Genomic DNA, 23,147 nt, shown 5'->3' with positions numbered 1-23,147 from the left:
TACATCTACATATATCACATATATTATTTGTAGACATATATACATGGACATATATATATGTATATATACATACACACATATACATGTACACATATGTAGATATGGCATTTATGTCACAACAGCAAACCACATGACAGCAATGCATTAGACAGGAATGGAAAGGAAACCGCATGTGCCACCTGCATCATGTAGTGTTGTTAATATCAAGGCACGTGTGTTATGTTACGTCACACGGGTTAGACCGTAGCAAGGGTAAGAGTAGGGCTGCTGACAGTTACTCACCAGACCTATTGATGACTGTATGTGTTGACAACCCAGTGTCTTGGCAGAATATGCCAGCTGTGGACATTAAATAGGTCAGCAACAAAAAAAAACTGGACACATCCTGCAGCTAGCCACCCACAGATACCAACACATACGGTATAACTGCCAAACACACACCTGCCATGCCCTGGAATTGAGCATCTACCTGTCTAGTCTACCACATTACAGCATTATACAGTAACAGAATGAGCTACCGAGTTCAGGCATCACCGCACTCCCACAGGCATACTTCTAGGCGGATGACATCATCCGCAAAGGCAAAGACGCCGATAGAGAATGTATGTGGTGTGAGCCATCTAAAAGCATTACTCTGTCCCCAGGCAGCTGGAAACACACACACACACAGGCACACGCCTGGCAGGGCTGGGAGTCAAACATACACCTAACTACCTTATCATACTACAGCATTACGCAGTTACAGAATGTGCTACCGAGATTACTGAACACAGCATTCCCAGAGGCATACTTCTAGGTGGGTGACATCATCCGCAAAGGCAAAGACGCCAATAGGGAATGTATGTGGTGTGAGCCATCTAAAAGCATTACTCTGTCCCCAGGCAGCTGGAAACACACACACACAGGCACACACCTGGCAGGGCTGGGAGTCGAACATACACCTAACTACCTTATCACACTACAGCATTACGCAGTTACAGAACGTGCGACTGAGATTACTGAACACAGCACTCCCAGAGGCATACTTCTAGGTGGGTGACATCATCCACAAAGGCAGAGACGCCGATAGGGAATGTATAGAGAGTGAGCAGTCTGCAAGCATATTACTGTCCAAAGGGAGACATAGACACACACATGGCAGTGGTGTGATTGGGGCAACTGAATATCTATGGAGCACTACAACAACACTACATAGATACGGGACGTGCCACAGACAGTACACCCTTCAAGACAGTCAACCAGTGTGTTCAATGTAGGCATCCATCGTGATGTTGTAAATGGACATCTGTTGCCTGGATGACCACCATCGCTATACAGGATGTCAATGGCCATGCCCATACACAGAGGCACATCACCGACACAAGGTGTCACTGGACATGCCCACATGCTTAGTAGCACACATCCGTTTGGAATGTACTGTGTGTCCATCTACACAATGGCGTACTGGGCATGCTCACACACTTAGCAGTTGCAAAGGGCCATCTTGCATGCACACAGATTCTAAACACAGAAAGGTGTGGTTTGGCATCTTGCATGCACATGGATTCTAAACACAGAAGGGAGCAGTTTGGAATGTACTGTGTGTCCATCTACACAATGGCGTACTGGGCATGCTCACACACTTAGCAGTGGCAAAGGGCCGTCTTGCATGCACACAGATTCTAAACACAGAAGGGCGCGGTTTGGCGTCTTGCATGCACACAGATTCTAAACACAGAAGGGCAAAGTTTGGAATGTACTGTGTGTCCATCTACACAATGGCGTACTGGGCATGCTGACATACTTAGCAGTTGCAAAGGGCCGTCTTGCATGCACATGGATTCTAAACACAGAAGGGCGCGGTTTGGCGTCTTGCATGCACACGGATTCTAAACACAGAAGGGCGTAGTTTGGAATGTACTGTGTGTCCATCTACACAACGGTGTACTGGGCATGCTCACACAGCAGTTGCAAAGGGCCGTCTTGCATGCACACGGATTCTAAACACAGAAGGGCGCAGTTTGGAATGTACTGTGTGTCCATCTACACAACGGCGTACTGGGCATGCTCACACACTTAGCAGTTGCAAAGGGCCATCTTGCCTGCACACAGATTCAAAACACAGAAGGGCACAGTATGGTGTTACTGTCCCCACGTACATGAAGGCCACTCACATGTACTGACCAGTACACACTCAGGAGCCATCACAGATGTCTCAGGTGCAGATCACAGAGGTACACACCGCAGTCTACAATGTAGCCCTCAGACATCACCATGTTGTTGGACCAGCAATACACAGCCATACATTACCACAACACTGTGTGACTCATGACCAGTGGACTGTACACAGGTCTACAGCAACTGTGCAGACTACACATGTACCGGCAGGGTTCCATCATGTGTTATGCATTGCAATGATACCACTGTAATAACCAGGTCGGCTCTACACATACCAGGGGCCCTGGGTCTTACACAGCTGTGACAGATGACTGTCACTGTACACCCAAGAACACACATGTTTGGATATGACATACATGTAATCGGAGCGGATATGTGCCTGCACCACACACACAACACATATGTACATAGCATAGCTTTTGCTGTCCTCAGTGCAGACAAGTGGCTACAACAATCATACGCACGCAAATGGAAGGTGGGTCCATGGCTGTTGAATGCTAACAGTACATGAGGTAGCAATGTTGACTGAGGACACATTCCCTCTGTACTAGTTACCCATGACACCCATCATATCATACAACAGTCCATGTGTTATGTATGTCATCACACATGTCCACCAATTGCAATGCATACAAACATGGCTACATGACAGGCATGTAGGACCAACACACATGTACAACTTGTAGTGCGCATGCAGCTACCATGCATGTGCAGTAGCTGATGTATGTAACTCATCTGTGCCTAACTACAACATGCAGTTGCAATGTAGCCCCATCATTGACACCTGTATATGTTGACATACTGACAGTATGGTAGGATGTACATCAGGTATGGATGGATGTGTACATAAAGTGGTGATCCACCTGTGCAGATGCATGTTTGCTGGGGATTGCTCACAGGTGTGTCACACGCCATCCTACTATTACATGTGCAAACAGTACGCTATGTTACTGTTACTTGACGGTGAAGACATAAAACCTACACAGTGGTCAGGTGTTACTGACTATACACCACTTGACACCTGTAACACTTACATCCTCCTGTGTGCATATAGCAGCACAATTGTTGGACGTTGCATTGGTACACATAATGCGGCCAATACTGTTGCATGTCTGTCAGATGTATCATCATATAGCAGGTGTATCATTCACAGTACTGCCATGTGTGTTTGCTTGTGTGACCATATATGCCACATATGGTGGGGAATACATCCCAATTGTTACACACCCCTGTACGCTGTTGTAGAGATCTGTACATACTGCAGTGTGGAAAGCATGACGTAGGCAGGGGTGGTGTGTGTATCACACACATCAGCTATCCGTATGTGTATGACATTTGTGGTCTCCACAGTGTGTGTGTGTGTGTGTGTGTATGTATGTATGGCTGTCTGGTGCATGGAGTGAGGGTGTATGCTACCATACAGAACACACAGGATCCCTAACCCCTCATGGTGATGCAGTCTGCTACCCTGTTGATGCCATCGGTCTCAGCCGTACTGGCTACCTGTACATGTTCTTACTCTGTGTCGCATTGTGTGGGTGCACAGTAATGTGAGGGTGATGACCATATAGGCAGGGGTCCTCACCTCAACACTATGGGGTGTGCGTTATAGTGTTGTTGACCCTGTGAGTGTGGGCATGTTCCTGTAATGTGACAGGGTAATACTGCTACACAGTGAGGCCTCATGCTATCAAGTGGCCTCTAACTTTATCATCGGCCGGACCGCTGTGTACAACCCCTGCACCATGTCAACATACCTGTGATGTGACCTGGTATGGATGTCACGTCTCTAGCCACTGTAGCCTGTTAAACTGCCCACATGCTTCTGGATCAGTATATGTGTGGACATCTGTGGTATGTTAGCCTTTCCAACAGTCAGGTTGAGGGTACGCATAGCATGCTGATATTGCCATACATGCCTGTGAGTACTCCACAGTTACACATGGGAGACTGCAAACACTGCTACCTGTAGGCACATGCAAGTAGACCATAAGGAGGGAACCAGGGCATCATTACCAACATGCTGTTACTGTTGTTACCGAGACACATACTGTGAACATATAACAATGCCTGCTAAGCCTGTACTACATGGTATGTCTGGTGCATGTTAACAGTACACAACTAATGTAATATACACTTCTCTCACTATTCTGTTTACCCTGTGCATCATGCATATGGTGATAGCTGCTGCGCTCTGTCCTCCAGGTGCATGTCTGCCAGAGGTCCTCCTATGAGCAGCACTGGCCACATGCCTGTGTGGCACATCTGCAGTCATTACACTGACACCATGGTGTGGAGACACACCTTCTGTAGCCACCACACGTTCCTGTTCCATGGTAACAGACACTGACTGTCCTTCCTCTATGGCCACTGGTGATGCAGTATGTGTTTGCAGTAGAACTGTGTGCAGGGAAGAGGGGGACATAGCTGGGATGGCAACCATTGGCACAGATTCTGCCCCTGACAACCCTGTCTGTACCTCATGCATATGTTCATCATTGCTAGTATCTGTGGGGACACTAACATCAGATGGACCACAGGAGGGTAACGCACCTACATCACCTGTGAATGCAAAGAAAGACTCTAAATTACAATAGACACAGACACACACACAGACACACACACAGACACACACACACAGACACACACACAGACACACACACACACCATGCATGTGATTTGACAGACGGAATGCAGCATGCCTGTGATACAGCAGACGGCATGCAGATCAGACATTAATAGTGTTAGTTAGCATACCTCCCTGGGGTGCACACTACAGCAAGCAGGTGTCATATCAGTAGCCATGCAGTTCACACAATCATGGTAATATGCATGCATCCCCGTGATACACCATGTGGACCAGAACAGGATAACAGTACACATGGCTGATGTGACCTTGACATGTAATCTGCTGACGTGTGCATTAACATGCATACATGTCTGACACAATGGTGTCCTGACACATGTACAGCATCATAATGGGCATCACATTGCGGTGTTGTCTGTATGCCCTACAGATAGAATGCATGTTTATCAAATGTGCATGAGCATGGAAGGGTAGTATGAGCTGTCTACATTGCTATACAGTGTGAGGTACAGACACTGTGCCATTGCATGGCATCATGAGGCATCTATATTGCTATACAGTGCATAATATGTACACATTGCATAGCCATAACTGCATGCATACCCATGACATAACTGTGGATGGTGACCCACGATGCTGAGGTGTATACACAACAAACCATGGTGTGTCATGTGACAGGTCACTGGAGGACCTACAGATGACACCCCTGCACAACTACTACAGAGTCTTAGCTGTCTGACAACCATGTCCACACATAGCAGACTTGTCAATTCACCATGTCCCACATGACATTGATGTACCACACACACGAGGTGCACAGCTAATGGTGATTTCCTACAGCAGCAAGGGAAATGTACAGTATCTGTGGCCTGATGTGGTGTCAATGACTGTGGAAGCTGTACAGATGACTACTGTCATGCTATGACACAGTCGTGATGTTCAACACATCTTATATGGTAGACTTCAGTGACACCTCCACTAGCTGTGCACAGGCTTTTAGGATGTCCAGTGTACCACATCAACTGTATAATCAGTCAACTAAGGCTATAATTGGACCATGTGTAGACAATGAGCAACAGGGTGTTTACACATCACATCTACTGTGTGGCTACGTGTCTCAGGCCATCCCCCATGGCCATGTGTGCACATATGTTGGCCAAATGTGTGTGATGGCCATCAATCTCACATGTCTGTGTTGTCCCATATGACATACACCCATAGATGTTGGATATGTCACCATCCACAGGGCGTTGCAGACAACAGGTTGTATGTTTGGTATGTGGGGTATGGGTTATGGGATAGTGTGACAATATTTCAGCCAGAACACTACGTGTCTGGGACATGTCAGATGGCACATCACAATGTGTGCACCCATTGCAGGGGCATATAACACAATGGTGACTCCTGTGGGCTGCCCATATCAAGCTCACTGTGTGGTACTGTTTGCGTACCACACGTGTTGTTCCAATGTATAGTACATATACCTACATTGTACAACTCCTCCACCGTTGTATGCACAGCTGTCCACACATGTAGCAATGACGAATACCGTGGTGTCATGTTGGTGTATCATTTCTTTTGTATATATTGCACATGGGTGGCCAGTGTGAATGATGGGTGATATGACCTGTATATCATGACTGGACCAAACATCATGTGTACAGGTGTTAACTGGCCACATGGCGAATAGATCTATGCTTTAACATGCCTAATGCTAATGACAGTCTCGCCTGCAACGGACTGATGTCTGTGCGGCACGCCATAGGTACCTGTATAGGAGTGACACAGCAGTTTGAACATTATCCATGACTGTATGACAGCCACAGGGTGCACTGTGCATGTTAACACATTCGCCTGTACAATAGCATATAGTATGCACATGTGTGCATACACAGGGTAGCATACTGTAGTATGCAGCATGTGTGTAAACATAACTTGCATATGATGTTACATTACATAATGTACAGTGACACATGCAACTAAATGGGATATAATAGCCATATGTGATGTACTGACTTAACAGGCAACTCCAGGCTCATTGGTTGGGAGACACCCACCTCCACGATGGCAGCTAGTATTTGAAGATGCTGTTCTGAGGGTATCCCCAGACTGGCCAGTAGCTCCTCAGTGTGTGTGAGTGGGGGCTGGTTTGGTGGTCCACCACCTGTTCCACCTTGTTCCCTGGCGATTGCAGTGGCACGCTGTTTTGCTTGTCATATCAAGTCTGTGCAGTGTCTGCGCACCTGCTGGTAGGTGCGGTTATAGTCACCCACATCATTCACCCTCCTGCAAAGATCCTGCCATAGGTCGTCACATTGCTGGGCATGCTGTGGCACATGGCTGAACAACACCTCATAGTTCTCGTGGCAGTACGGGATGAGGACATTATCCTCCTGGCGGCTGTACGCTGGCAGGTGTGTACGAGGCATTATCTGTAAGACATAATGATGGTGACAGGTCACAATATTGGAGATATACAGAGATACTGCTGCACATACATTTCTAGTAAATCTAGTACATCTGCAGAGTTATCTTTGCAAATCATCATGACACTGACATGACTGACATATTTGTGTCATACACATGTAACAACTGTTATGCATTGGATATCATCACCATATATGTGTGTCACCTTATTACATTGTTCATACTCCATGTGAATGCTGTCTTGATGTGGGCATGTGTGTACGCCTGCACTGGTGTTCTTACCTATCAGCACATGCCTGGATGTGTCCACGGTAATGCTTTTGACCTTGATGCTGTGTATATGTCACATATCAACACATACACTGCCTTAATGGACTTGAGCAGTGACAATGCACGCATACGCATGAAAAGCTTTACATGCATGTGTTTTGCCATATACATCTATACAGCACTGTACAGCTGTTCAACATCCTGCCACGGATTGCCTGTGTTGCACATGTGATAGACATGGGACAATGGCTAGTTGGACGTCATTCACAGGGATGGTTATCAACTATAGCATGTGCGGGCAATGTTTCCTAGCTGTATCCGACAGCCATTTTGCCACCGCGAGGTGCATCAGTGCCACATTACTGATCCAGACAGTTGATACTACATCTACCATGCGGCCATCACACCATGTATGACAGAGATGACATGTGCAGCTTTGATGGACAGGGTTGCATGGTATGGCGGGAGTATGTCACATGTATGGCACAGGGATCTGTCCAGAATGTGGCGATCCTAGTAGTAGGACGGTGGCTTTCCATGACGTATGTCTTTCAGATCAGGATATGGACATGTAGCATGTCCAACATCATAGTGTAGCACATGTCTTTATGCAAGGTAGACAGCATGCTGCATAGTGGAGGTGAGGATTGTGAAGGCTGGTATCGCCCATCCACGCATGGCCAATACCCCTTAAAGGTGATATGTGATCCAATATTGGTCACCCGAGTGTATGCCTGTCCAATGCTCTCCATGCTCATGGATGGCACCCTGACATGACATGGGTACCTCGTATGACCACCTAAGGGGCCTGGAGATGTCACCAACTCAGGGAGGTGAACTGCACAGCACCAGCCCTTACACAGTGTCCATAATGTTGACCGCAGCTTAGGTGGTAGTTAATGGGTACAGGGATATTCACCTAGCGGTGACAATGCTGATATCATCCATCAGAATGTGCACATATGTCACACACCTCACCCACAAAGCCCATTCTGTATGTTGTTCACAACACTGAGACAGCTATTGCTCATAGGTCATGGCCATTCACATCCTTACATACACAGATGCCTCACATTTGTCTGTGTGGTATGGGCTACAATGAGGGTGGAGTACAACACATTAACCCTGTTTTACTGTAGCTGGCACTGGTGTGATATGCACATGTCACTCTGGCACCTTTTGTAGTGTTGATTCTGTCAACAGGCCACTGGTAGAACACTTCTGTGACATACGAAGGTATATGTAGTCAAACATCCATACTGTCATGTACATCTGTACTGCTAACATCTTCATTGATAATGGTTCATGGACTTGCAGACCATACTCAGCAGGGTTATAGTGATGTGCCACCAATTATGACTGTCGTCACCACTTGTGGGTTGATATTATCCAACACCCTATCTGTATTGTATTTCCATGCTCAGCACTTGTGCAGAACTTGTGAGCACTTCATGAGCTACTGATTAATATAGCACCCATTCCACACCATTTCTCACAAGTACACTGTCTGTCCTGACATTTCCAGCTTGCTTACAGTACAACAGCTGTTGTACACACGTAACTCACATATCTTGTGAGACATGGTTGTATATACAGGCATGTCCAACTGTCACGTACCAGTGCTATTGCCTGTCTATATGATGAATATGTCGTACATGTGGCAATAGAGCAATTGTCTCAAGTACACAGTCAATGCTCACCTCCCAACATACGACACTACAGCCTGTGGGAGATGCACATATGCAGCCCTGCTGGGGGTAATGCTGTCACCAACCCTGCCTGCACCTGACAATCATGTAGGGATGTGTAACATTCGCAACACACCCTATGCATCACATAGTTTCACAAGATCTCCACCACCACAGGCCACACATATGAGTACAACTTGTGCAGTACCTCTCCATACTCTATGTAGGCACCAAAGGCAGCCCCCATCACCAAACACAACAACAATAACTTATAGCCCACAGACTCATGTGTGCCCATCACATACAGCCAATAGGGTGTTATAACATGCACAACACACCTGTCATAGGTGACTCTGTAGGCGGTCACACTGATGTTCCACTCAGCAGGCTACACAAGGCGATAGTCATTTACATCTTGCTGTCGGGTAACTGGTTCTGCAACATAACCTATTGCACCCATGCCACACCTCACCAGGTACAATTTGACAGTCATTCTCCATGTTAGTGTGACTGCCCTGAGATGCAACTTCACAGACTACATGTGCAGGGACATGCAATAGCTCACCGGTCTTGTAGCCCTGAAGGTATGGGCCAAGCCCTGGGGAGCATTATGCATTCATCCAGACCCGATACCAATGTACAATGACTGACTGTGTCACTTCAACAGTTGCCTATGCTTCTGCTGTCATTCCACAGGCATCTGTCCACTTTGACTGACATGGTCAACAAAACACGATGCTTTGGCACAGCTGACCTGCACCTGTCAGCCCTGGGAGTACAGATAACATGTAAGGCTCTTGCTGCTTCTATACTGCCTGTCTTGCACAGTTTCCAATAACATTCACCACCAGAACGGGAACAGGCAAGCAGAACACGGGGTCATGTGACCCAATGCTTGACATCTTCATCTCTGACGCATGCAAGCAAGGCACTCCTTATAACGGACCACTTCAATATCTCTGCAGTGACTGGAACCTGCCTCTAGGCTATGCAGAGCACACCTGCAATAACAGGTTATACACAGACCATACCTTTCAGTCATGTAACCTGGACCGGCACACCCATGGCTGAGGTGTTCCCATATTCCACTATGTTGTACACACATCCTGGCTAGTTACTTAGCACAATGCATCAGAGGTGCTCCATATGCAACTAACTGTGGCCAGAACTGCTATACACATTGTAACAAGCTATGGATTCAACAACATACTCCACGGTTACCAGACCTCATTTCTTGGTGTACTGGACAGTAGGGCTCAGACAGGTACTACTGATGTGAGACTGAAACTACCCCACACTTAACTGGGATAGCCACTCATGTACCGATACATTAGGCCAAAGCTGTCCAGGATTCATAACCTCCACTCGGCTGGATCAACCCATACACACCACCTCCAAGACCAACAATATCCTTGACATGGACACTACAAACATGTGACTGGTGTTCCACACCTGGGGTTATCCCCTCATTGGTGGATTCTGGACATATGCTAATCACCCTTGTTATCCACATCCCGGCACCACACCCTTCACGGCATACACAGTACAAGAGTACTACAACACCTACTACAGACATCTTATGACAGCAGTAGTTAACGTCATGACACCCGTGCAGATGGACAATACACATACAAACACTGAAACATACACCAGTGCACTTCGTTAGCACTTACACGACTGCATGGATCATGCTATTCCACACAGAGCCATGATGGCACCCACCAGATAACGGATGCCACTCTGGGGGTCCAGTTCCATGGACATAGTTTAAAACAGGTGGAGGCTGTTGCAAAGTGGAGTACAATCCCTTGGGTGGGGTAGCTCACTGGTCAGCCTCAGTAGGGCTACAGGATCCCTCATCACATACTCCGAAACTAGCTACGTAAACATTACTGCGACACATTCCAGAGTGTACCACAAGGCATTATGGAGGTATGTCAGTAGTCAATGGCAATACCCACATCTTCCCTGACATACAACAGTTACTCAGGAACATTACAGAACCAGGTGATGTTGGCAACATGCTGGCGGATGGGTTCAATGCTAACATTACACCCTCTCACTCCCTACAGGGCCACAATCCATGCAGGAACATTGCAGTGTCCCTGTGGTAACACCTGCACAGTACTAACCTGCACTCTATATGGCCTGGAACACTGGCCCCATGTGACCATTCAACATCCCAAGCTGTGATTTACACAAACCTCTGAATGACATGTCTCCCCACTTGGCCACCATATTCAGTAATAGCCTTGTATCAGACATTGTGGCCCCTGAATGGCACACAGCAACAGTTATCACACTCCACACAGGTGGTGCCACAATGCACGAGGGGGACTATTTCCCTGCACACCTGACTGGACTGTTCTGCAAGGTTATGGGGCACATCATCATGGAAGTCATTCACAGAGACATTGGTGGGCTCCGGTCCTTTGATGCCACCCAGGTTGGACTTGTTAGGGCCAGAGCATGGCTCCTACACCTGGTGGACTCCTTTCATACAGTTACCAGGGTAGTTGATGACGGTAAGAGGGTCCACACAGCCTACATTGTCCTCTCATTGCTTTGCAGCACCATTCTCCATTCTGGTATTGACAACATACACATCCACCTGCACATCGACCCCTATGTCTCAGGATGCTATGCAAAGTGGCTCACGGACAGGACACACACAATAGGGTAGCATACCATAGTACCTACTGTATTTCGGTTACACTTGGCATACCACAGTCCTCAGTCATAGGGCCCCTCATGTTCGGTATATTCTTCCCTGAGGTACAGGGTAACACAGAGGGACTTTCCCTGCCTAGCTTTACAGACAACTGCATACAAAGCACCATGATTGATCCACCAGCTGATACTGACCCCCTCCATAAGGGTGTCACTGTGACGGATACCTGATATCAATTTCATGGCCTCAAGTTGCATGACACAATGTGCATGAACATCCCCTTTGCATTTCACCATTCACTCACTGGCTATCACATAGGTGGTAGTCCCCTACATACATGTCTCATTGTACGTGCTCGTAGTACACACATATGTCACACCCACTCCTTTGATAACCATATTGCCACTGTAGCGTGGATATCCTTCTACGTGGCCACACTTATCTGTACTGGGTTTGTAGCTGGAACATAGGCACCCATTGTACCTCTGAACTCCAGACATATACACACATTCAAGGGTACAACACCCCATTTAGGCTGTGCCTTACACAACAGCTACGGCTTTACATACCACAACATTAACACACCATGATGTTTATTGAACTCCGACGGTTGAAGTATGTGGCAGAACTACGGACACCACGTCTGTACACATTTGCATACTACATACTCAGGGGTGACCTCTGCTGAACAGACAGGGCCCATGTCCACAACAATATTCATGGATATACTCCACATACACGACATAAGCAACAGCCACTGTGAGAAACATGCTCATGGATATGTGCACACACGCAACAATGAGTGGGATGTGCTTGAGGGTTACATTCCTAAACCAGACACTCACCATGCTTTGGAACATGATTCCTATGTACATCATGCAGGGACACTCAGTAGCACTGTTCATGTGATACCTCACTTGGTGGATGGGAGACACATGTACGCCAGGGATCACTGTAGTGGCTGTACTGTGCAGAGGTGCAGGTAACACATGGCTCTGCTGTTCACAGACAGGACACTACCCTAGAGAGGTGCTGCTGGTGTGAACACTGTAGTCGTGCTTACACAGACTTGCCAGACTGCATAGTGCCCCACTATGAACCTGTGCAACTATTACATGTCCTTTGTGCATGGTTAATTGAGTAGCCTTTCCATTTAGATTAGCTATCATGCTATTACAGTGTCCCGTGACTACAAGCCATATGTATCCTGTTATTGTATATTGTACATGCCAATAGACAATACCTTTGGTATGCATGATATGCCTGTTATGCTGTGTAGAATATCTGACATATCTACCTACAATACTGTACACTACACATATTTTACATAGTATCCCATAATGCAAAGCATACTTGCACAGCGGGACCACCTTCGACATGTCATTGTCGTTATATGCCCATACACATGCCTACTGTGACGGTATATCAACATATACTATCCCCTGCTATGGCACGTACTTGTTGGACATACCCTACCACTGATGGTGGGTGGTATGGAATTGTTCTGTTTAAAGCCCTCATGTAGCATCCCTTGTAGTGTCTGTGATGTTTACCTTGTAGCCCACTGCAGGACATACAATTTCTACAAGCGTTACTATGCTCAGCAAGACATCACTACATAATACCTTTTCCCACTTTAAGCATTGCGGACACTTTTAATTAATACAAAACAGGCTATACATACACTAACATAATTAATACATAACAGGCTATACATGCACTTACATACCGAGTGTTCTACATACCTTGTTATCGTTCCGGACTTTCGTATCTATCTCTCTTACACTGTTTAAACAGTTCTATGGTATGAGCATACGGTTTGAATGTCTGGCAAGTCATCCTTATATAAGGATACCTGTAACATGTGGTTTCCTGCCGCCAATTGCTGTTCCTGAGTGACTTATTACTTGCACATGAGCTGTGCAGCTACTACATTCGCCAATTACGCGGCAACAGTGGGGTATAATTGAATTCTCCACTTGGGCATTGCCCATTTGCCCTACCTTCGGGGAGACTGCCTGTATTGTGTTTTGTTCTGTGTAATTGCAACTGCTATGTTTAGAGACACGTATAGTTTGGATTCATGTCCCCCGTGGATTGTGTGTGATGGCTAGAGTATGTGGTTTTACATGTGAGTGTACCTGTCATACCAACCGTCTGATAAGGGACTATTGCAAACAAAACCTGTAACATCGCCGTTTGTTCCATTATACAACGGCTACGATTTCACATGGCGCCTTTAAATGTGTCTCTCACAAGGTATGTTAACGCTTCTACAGATGTAATTGACTGACTGGATGTTTGTGCTGTAATTACAGTCTGTATTGCTATAGATTCATGTGTGGGGGATGTAGGTGGGTGTATGTAGCATATACAGGTTTGTGGGGCTTGCATTTCTATATATTCCATATATGTGTGTGGGCTCCTTCCCTAATTAAAGAGCTATCAGTTAGTAGACTTTTGTTACGGGATTATACATTGGGCCATTGTTAATTGGTTTCTATATAGTATGCAGGTGAGGTTGATACTTCCATACCTCCGGAATTACAGCGATATGTAAAGGGATGTTACTAACTGACAGCTGTCCCGTATATTTCTGTCCCAGATATTTGCAGTCATTGCAGTTGTGTTGGTAACTGAACCTCTTTGGCATGGGTTGCCACCTTTTCAAATGGACATTGTGGGACACTTGTGGGACACACATCGGTGTTTACAGGCCGACACATACCCATGGTCAGTACACAGGATAGCACATACTTTTATCCTCAATACATACTTATTGTTGTAGGACTTTGGCTACTTATCATATTGCATGTAACATTTACGTTTCTTACATACAGGCATAACTATTTAGTGCAACTATTACATAATATATGGGACATAATAATGTCCTACAATCTCGGACAGTTGCCCTTTGTAATGTTTTATGTCAGAACACAACTTCCAAGGGAGGGGCTGTCCCTCCTAATGTGGGACAGGTGGCAACCGTATGCCTATGGCTAGCTATAACCACACCTACCGTAATGATCTACCTCTGAGTTGGCACTAACAGACACGATGCAGGCACACACACACACATTACAGTCACATGGAAATGCACACGGCACCCTCAACACACACATACACAGACTATGGCAATCACAAACACAGTTGAACACAGTACCTATGTGGACCGCAACACCGGCAGCGGTAACTAAATGTCCCTTCTTATTGTGATAATATTACTCACGGTTCAAGTGTTCCGGTACTGTGTTATTTTGGTCTTTCAGCCTCGTGGTTATGCGTGTCGGTATGTGACACATTCCATAGTTGGCGGTGTCCTATTTATTTGTACCTCCAAGGTTTTATGAATGTCGTTGACCTATCTACATATTTGCAGATATCGGTGAATCCATATATATCAACATATATCTCTATCATCCTTTCTATCTGTATTATATCTATGTATATATGTATGTGTATATATATATATATATATATATATATATATATATATATATATATATATATATATATATATATATATATATATATATATATATATATATATATATATATATATATATTAATATATATATATATATATATATATATATATATATATATATATCTGACAGGGAAAGTGACAGGCAAGCTACATCTTTCATTGTGTACTTGTCGGTGTATACTGTTTCCTGGACTCCGCACGTTTGTGTCTGAACTTGTCACATTACACACATGCCGTAAGTACATCTTGGCTACCATAGTGTTAGGTGATTGTATACATGATTGTGTGTTCTACTCCTGGCAGTGGTCATTTTACCCCTCAGAGCAGGCGCTATTAGTACAGGGGTGAATAATGCTGGTTTCACCTGTTCTGGACATCATTGACCGTGATCTGCGCGATATTCAGAGAAGTTTGGCCCTGTTTCGCGCATATCCATATACGCATATTTAAACGATGCTTACCAGCACTGGGCAATGCATATTCCCGCTAACGTATTCTAAACATGATCTGATGACCTGCATCCTTCATGCATTATTCGTGCCTTCCGATTACGTTACATCCCTTGCAGGACGTGGGACCGGGAACATGCACGACGGTCACTGCATTTACCACTTGGCAATCTGGGATTTGTACACGTGTTATGGCATTTTGTATGTGGAGTATACTATGGCTGTTACTCCATACTGCACTCACATGGGTAACTCAGTTAGTTTACATATGGATAAGTCCAATTACTGGTATGTCCATGTGATGTTTACTGGATGTGCTCCAGCACTGGGTATTTATATCACAGTGAGCCACACACGATAATGTGCTATACCTTCCAACGAACGTAGGTGGAGCACGCTGGTGTGACGAATATCTGTCATGGGTACACCCCATGCCTTGACACAACATTCATGATTATATTATGATGAGCCCCTCATTAACGCAGCAGGGAATCCATGCAGAGTGTGTGTGCAGAAAAGTGCTTACACATATGTGATCCCGCGATTGCCTATGCTCAACTGAGCAGCAGTTGGTTACTCGATGTTGTGGCGACAGCAGACACTGTTTGCCTCATTTGGTGTATGGCCTCTGACAATCGGGCATGTAACTACCGATGTAAATAGGAACCTATACACACAGCACCAACATCTGCTGATAGGTGCATGTACTGTTCAGGTGTTGACATTCCTTGTTCCAATATCTGTTGTGTGTACAATGTTTGAGGGCTGCCTATGTAGGATTCACACAGTGGGCCACCTATACATTACAATTTACAGGTGGTCGTGTGTGTGCGCCATCCATTTTACTGTGTTTGCAGGTGGAGAGGTGTGCCAGTCTGTAGGGGCCTACACTGTCAGAGTATGTGCTATACGTTCCCTCTTTGCCAAGGCATAGGCAATATTGGGCATGCCTCTGTCTACCTACTGGCGCTGGCACAGGGTGTTTGTGGTCTGAATCCCTCTGTGCCTGTGATGGCCTTGGCAATTGCGGTGGGCTATGAGGGCCTTACCATTTTGTCCCTGCTGCAGCTGTTTCCACAGGATCATGTTATGTAGCATGGCACATACTATGAAGATGTGGGCACATGTGCCTGGAGAGTACTGCAAGGCTCCACCAGATGTGTCCAAGCAATGGAACCGTGCTTTCAGCATCCCGAACACAAGCTCTATGATGATTCTGGTTTGTGCGTGTGCCTCATTATGGTGTTCTTGCATGGGTGTGTGTGCGTTTCTGATGGGAGTCATCATCCACAGCTCCAGTGCATAGCCAGCATCCCCCACAAGGTGGCCATGTGGGATGTCCCCACTGACAAATACCTGATACAGCTGTGAGGCTTTCCAGATATGGGAGTCATGGTAGCTTCCAGGGCTGCCAGCAAACACATCCGTGATAATGCCCTGGGCATTGCACACGACCTGGCAGTTGATGGAGTGGAATCCCTTGTGGTTTATGTAGTGCCTACCATGCTCACTGGGTGGTAACTTGATATGTATGTGCGTGCAGTCTATCTCACCCAGTACCTCCGGGTAGTGTGCCACATGGTGGAAGTGATGCATATTGCTGGCCAACTCCTCCTGAGTTCGGGGGAAGTATATATGCTCATTGTCATGTGGTAACATGGCATCCAGGAACTGGTGTAGTACCCTGGATGCTGATGCCTGTGAGATCCCCATTATATCTCCAGTTGGCCTTTGAAAGGTACCTGTGGCTAGTATTCACAAGCTTACACATACCTTCATGTCCAGTGGGATGGGTTCCCCTCTGTTGTTTCTGGTTCTCAGGCGTGGCCGGCACAGCTCAACTATTTGCTGTAAGATGTCCCTGTCCACCCTGTAATGCTCTACTATCTCCAGGTCATGTAGACCCTGGTAGGTTACCCTTGGTCTGAACACTCTTCTCCTCCTCCGGGGCCTGCGGTGGTTGTCAGCATCATTATCCACAACACCGTCAGTCTCTAACACATGGTGATGAATCACAGCTATGGCAGCTCCCAACATGTACATTTTAAAAGTTCCCCGTGTGTTTACACCTATGGTGCAGTGTTTGGGAATACACAGGTGTGTGTAGGGTGCTTTCACACTTTATACTATTTTGCTGTGAACACAGATGATGTCATAGGGTGTGTATGTACGATCGTAGCTACAGGGTATCTTATGTGTTTTACTACAGGGACTACTATTGTGGTGCCTTTGGTGTTGAATGACATTTGGCTGCCATGGATGACCTCTTGCCCTTCCCTTTACATTTCTTCACATTTCACCTACAATTATCTGGCATGCATCCAGCAGCCTGCTTTCATTTGTACTTTCCTAGACCTGACTTATCTTGTGTAATGTGTTCTATTGCCGGTCTACTGTAGGTTTGCTTTGCTCTGCTATGACAGTTTTCCTTTCTTTGCAATCCGATGCCTCCCCTATCCTGTTTTTCAGGTTTCTGCAAGCAGACTTGTCAGCTGCCGTCGATTGCCCGCTGTGAGTTAATAGGTGTTAATTGCTCAGTTGTACTACAATTACCCTACTGCGGCATTTCCTTCTTTTCTTCCCCTGACCTTCCTGTTTGTGCTATGGTTCGCGGCACGTGCATCCGCTTACCAGGTTTCGGGCACATTTTCATCCCAGTACACATGCGCTTTCAGGCACCATGTGTGCTCTCAGCTAAACGATTCTATACCTACCTCCCCACCCCTGTCCTGCAGCTTTGCTTAGCAATGGCCAGGCCAGATTTGCATTGCTCCAATGTGCTTACAGCTATGGTGGCACACCCCACTGCTGATGTCATGTATACCTCTGAACCACTCCTCGGTGTTATAGCGCTGTGCCGTATGGTACATCCTTAATCCGGCGGGACGTTTGCGATTCAGTATTACCTGCCTCATTTGCATGGCATTGACTACTAATTCATAGTTACCACGCTGAACACTGCCACAGACCCTTAGCAACCCTTGCAGCTTGGTTGTGGTGTACCATGCATACTATTGCGTATTATGGTGAAATCCTGATTTGTATTACATTGCGATTTTATGACACTTGTATATATTTTCTTTGTGCTCCAGTTTGAGCACACATGCCCTGCGGTTGTACTTTGCGTTACTGTGGACATGACATTAAATGTCTTTTTTTAGGTGTTGTGCATCTTTTCTTATACCATTGGCTGTGTATTTAGCCATTGGCATATGTTAACTTTGTAATACATGAGTCTGGTCCACTTCCATAGCTCCGATGTTCAGTTTAGGAAAATGTAAACCGTGTTTTTTGGTTTACATTTCTGTGGGCTTACGCTATGCCTGCACCACTTCATGAATCGCTATTTACCTTCATTTGCATGGTGCGGCACTGCGCATGGGGTGATTAGCATACCTAAGCCGAGGGCTGCGCAGTTCTGGCATACGCCGGTAGTGCACGTGGAATTGGATCGTACCTGAAATGCTCGACGGCCATATTTGGCATTATACCACCTACTCTACACCTGTGCCTAGCTCAAGCTTCATGAATCCCGGGGTGAGTCCTTGTTTAAATGTGAAAAAGATGTCACAACTATAAATGAAAAGGGAGTAGGAGAATTTGTAGAAATTATTTTAACAATAGCCTAATAAGCTCTTTCTATAGTGTAAGAGAGGACTTCCTGAAGAATAAGAGCTTGTGCTACTCAAGATGATATAAAAATGATGATATTATTTCCTTTTTACTTAGTATCTCCAAAATATTATAGTATTCATTCCTTCTCTGGTTTGCATTTCTTCTATTTTATTGATTTAACGTGTTCTGTTTCAGCAAAAATGTTTTTCTTTTTTTGTACTGTTTCAATCATCCTAGAGTTTTCAATGTTTTGGATTGTTGTAACTTCCTGTTCTAATACAAATTGTAACAGTTACTTTTTAGAGTAACTATTTTATTTTGAAACTGATCTACTTTTGTTGTTCTCCTGTACTTAGCCCTTATCAGCCAACCAGAAAGTGCAATGACTCCTTTGTTATGTACCTGACTAGGCTATGCAATAACTAAAGTAACCACAGAGATTCCTCACAATAGGAATACAGGGCATAAATAACAGGTTCAATGGGGACCACCTCAAAGCCCTATCACTGAATTGGTCTTTGACAAATTGCTAAGAGGTAATCAGTGCCTAGCCTAAAATGCTAACTTTTATCCCACTCTGATGGACCTGTTCCATACCCACAAAACAAATAGCATCAGAATGACCTCATCTAGAGATCTAAACTTCATCTTCAAAATAAATTGGACATGCTGGAGGGATAAGTATGTGTCTCATAGGCTACCCATTCTCTGGAACAGGCGTCTGATCAATGTGAAGCACAGTTCTTCCATAATCCAATTCAATCATAACTTGGATCAGTGAATGGGGAATCAGAAATTTACCTCTGATCTGCCACTTATTTTTCTAGCAGACAGAGGCAGCCTGTAAATTCTTGAACATCCATGCCTATGCTTACATATACTACTTAAAATAACCCTGGGGAATCAAACTGTGTCAGGCACTTTTTGGTAGCATGGCCAAGCTTAAAAGGTCCCAAGGAGTTCATTAGCCTAGTAAAAACTTATGAACCTATGTAGACAGAGGCAGCCTATAAATTCTTGAACACCTATGCCCATGCTTACATATAGCACTTAAAAAACTCTGAGGTATCAAACTGTGTCAGGCACCTTTTGGTATCATGGCTAGGTTTAAAAGGTTCCCATGGGGTCCTTAGCCTAGTAAACACTTATGAGCCTATGTAGACAGAGGCAGCCTTTAAATTCTTGAACACCCATGCCCGTGCTTACATATACTACTTAAAATAACCCTGGGGAATTAAACTGAGTCAGACACATTTTGGTAGCATGGCTAGGCTTAAAAGGTCCCATGGGTTCATTAGCCTAGTGAACACTTATGAACCTATGAACCTGTGAACCTAAGTTCCTAAGTGACCATTTGTTGAATATCTTTTTCAGAGACATTTCACCATAATATATGGTTGAGGAGCTCATTTATCACAGTATTCTAATCTTTGTTATATAAGTCAAAACTTCTGACAGATAAAAAAGGTTTTCATTTGTAAAAGTTTAAGTTAAAGTATATAAAATTGTTCTTTAAAAAGCTTTTAATCTATTTTTTGCTCAAATTATAGCTTAGTTTCTTCTCAGAATATAGCCTTCTCTGCACAGCAATTTTCAGGCGATGTTACTTGATGGATATTTTAAATCCTCTTTCACACCATATTCCTCCTAGAGGGAGAATAGTGGTGCAGCGGTTAACATTGTCGCCTCACAGCAAGAGGTTCACTGGTTCAATTCTCAGCTGGGGTGCCTTCTGTGTGGAGTTTGCATGTTCTCCCTGTGTTTGTGTGAATTTCCTCCGGGTACTCCGGTTTCCTCCCACATTCCAAAGACATGCATCTGGATCATTTCTCACCGGGCCTCTGCTGAAAACAGGCTCTGTGGAACCTAGTCGGACTTTCACGGTCAACAAATGATAAATAAATAAAAAAATAGTTGGGAAGGACAATCCACTTAGTTTCTGCTCCACCTTTCTCTCTTTCCACTTAAAAAAAATAAAAATGTTTCTAAGCTTGTTTCCTGCCTTTCCTGTGGGTAGTCTAGTCTGGATACATATTTGCTGTGTCCAGGACTGTTTGTGGGCTTCTAAGCCCCCAAGCCTTTCTGTGTTGGATGGAAGCCTTCTAGCTTAATTTTGTTTCTTAGAACTAGCCAGTTTTTTTAGTTTCAGCACTCATGTTTGTTTCTTTGAGCTCAGCACCTGTTCAGAACTTGTAAGCACTAAATAAGCTACAAATTACTACAGCATTCAACTTTCCTCACTTGTCTAGAGGAACTAGTACTTAACAAATAAGCACCTTTCCAGGCATGTCTAAGGGTCAGCTGTCGGTGTTTTCTCCTGTCTACCTGATGAATCTGGGCATCTTGGGGCAATGAAGCAATTGCATTATGTACACAGACAACCCTCTCCTCCTACCACCGAACACTACAACCTGTGAAAGATGCACTTATATAGCCAAACTGGAAGCAAAGCTCTCTTCACCTAAGACTGGACAAGACAGTTAAGAGGAGAAGGCAAACACTTGCACCACACCACACTCATCACATAGTCCCTCAAAACCTACATCACCAAAACACACACATAGAAACACAAAACACACACCTACATTTATGGAGGCTCTCAGTAAAAACCTACCCAAGCAGCAGGGTCCTCCAAAGCAGAAACACAAGCAACCTCCACGCCCCCAACACAACTCAAATGACACATAGCCCACACAAAGTGTGCCACTCAACCACAGCCCATAAGGCATAACAACGTACCCAACACTCTAGTCATAGGTGACTCTATAGTCAGGCACACTGATGTTCCACTCATCAGGCTAAACAAGGAAAAAGTTACTGCCAGCTGCCTGTCGGGTGCCAGGATCCGCCACATAATGCATGCACTCAGGTCACTCCACAACAAGTACAAATATGACTCTGTCATTGTCCATGTTGGTGTGAATGACCTGAGACATACCTCCCTGGACTACATGAAAAGGGACATGGAGGAACTGCCCAATCTTGTAGCCCAGGCAGGTATGACCCTAGCCCTGAGTAGCATCCTGCCATCACCCAGAATGATACCACAGTGCAAGGACAAAATGATTGACTTCAACAACTGGTTAAGCTTCTGGTGTCATTCTAAGGGGATCCAGTATCTGTCTGCCTGGGATGACATGATCGACAAACCACGATGCTTTGCTAGAGATTGCCTGCACCTGTCACCCCTGGGATTCTGGATACTGGCTAAGGATCTAGCCACGCCTATAGTGCCTTTTTTAGGCAAGGTTCAAATGACAAATTCACCACCGTAACAGGTACAAGCAAGCAGAATCTGAGGGTATTGCTACTCAATGCTAGAAGTCTAAACCTAAAATGCACCCACTCGAGGCACTCCTTAAAATGGAGAACATCGACATCTGTGCAGTGACAGAGACCTTGTTCAAGGCTCCAAAGAGTACCCCTGCATTTCCAGCCTATAATTCATACCACACCTTTCGGCCACCTAACTTGGACTGAAACTTTAAAGGTGGAGGCGTGTCCTTATTCATTAAGGATATCCACACCTCCAGGCTAGTTGCTCAGCATAATACATCCGATATTATTCAAGTGCAACTAACTCTGGGCAAGACTGCAATCCAAATTGTAGCTTGCTACAGATCCCCCACTATGCTCCAGGATTCCCACTCCTCATTTCTTGATACAATGAAAAATATTAGGGTACAACCTAATACCCTAATAATGGGTGATTTCAACTACCCCACCATTAACTGGGAAAACTACTCAGGTAACAACTCTTGTGCTCAACATTTTCTGGAATTCATAAATTCCAATG

This window comes from Protopterus annectens, chromosome 2.part0, assembly GCF_019279795.1.
Source record: "Protopterus annectens isolate FY-2018-M chromosome 2.part0, PAN1.0, whole genome shotgun sequence".
In the NCBI taxonomy this organism is placed as follows: Eukaryota; Metazoa; Chordata; order Ceratodontiformes; family Protopteridae; genus Protopterus; species Protopterus annectens.
The sequence above is the reverse complement of the archived record's forward strand: the minus strand, read 5'-3'. Positions refer to the sequence as shown.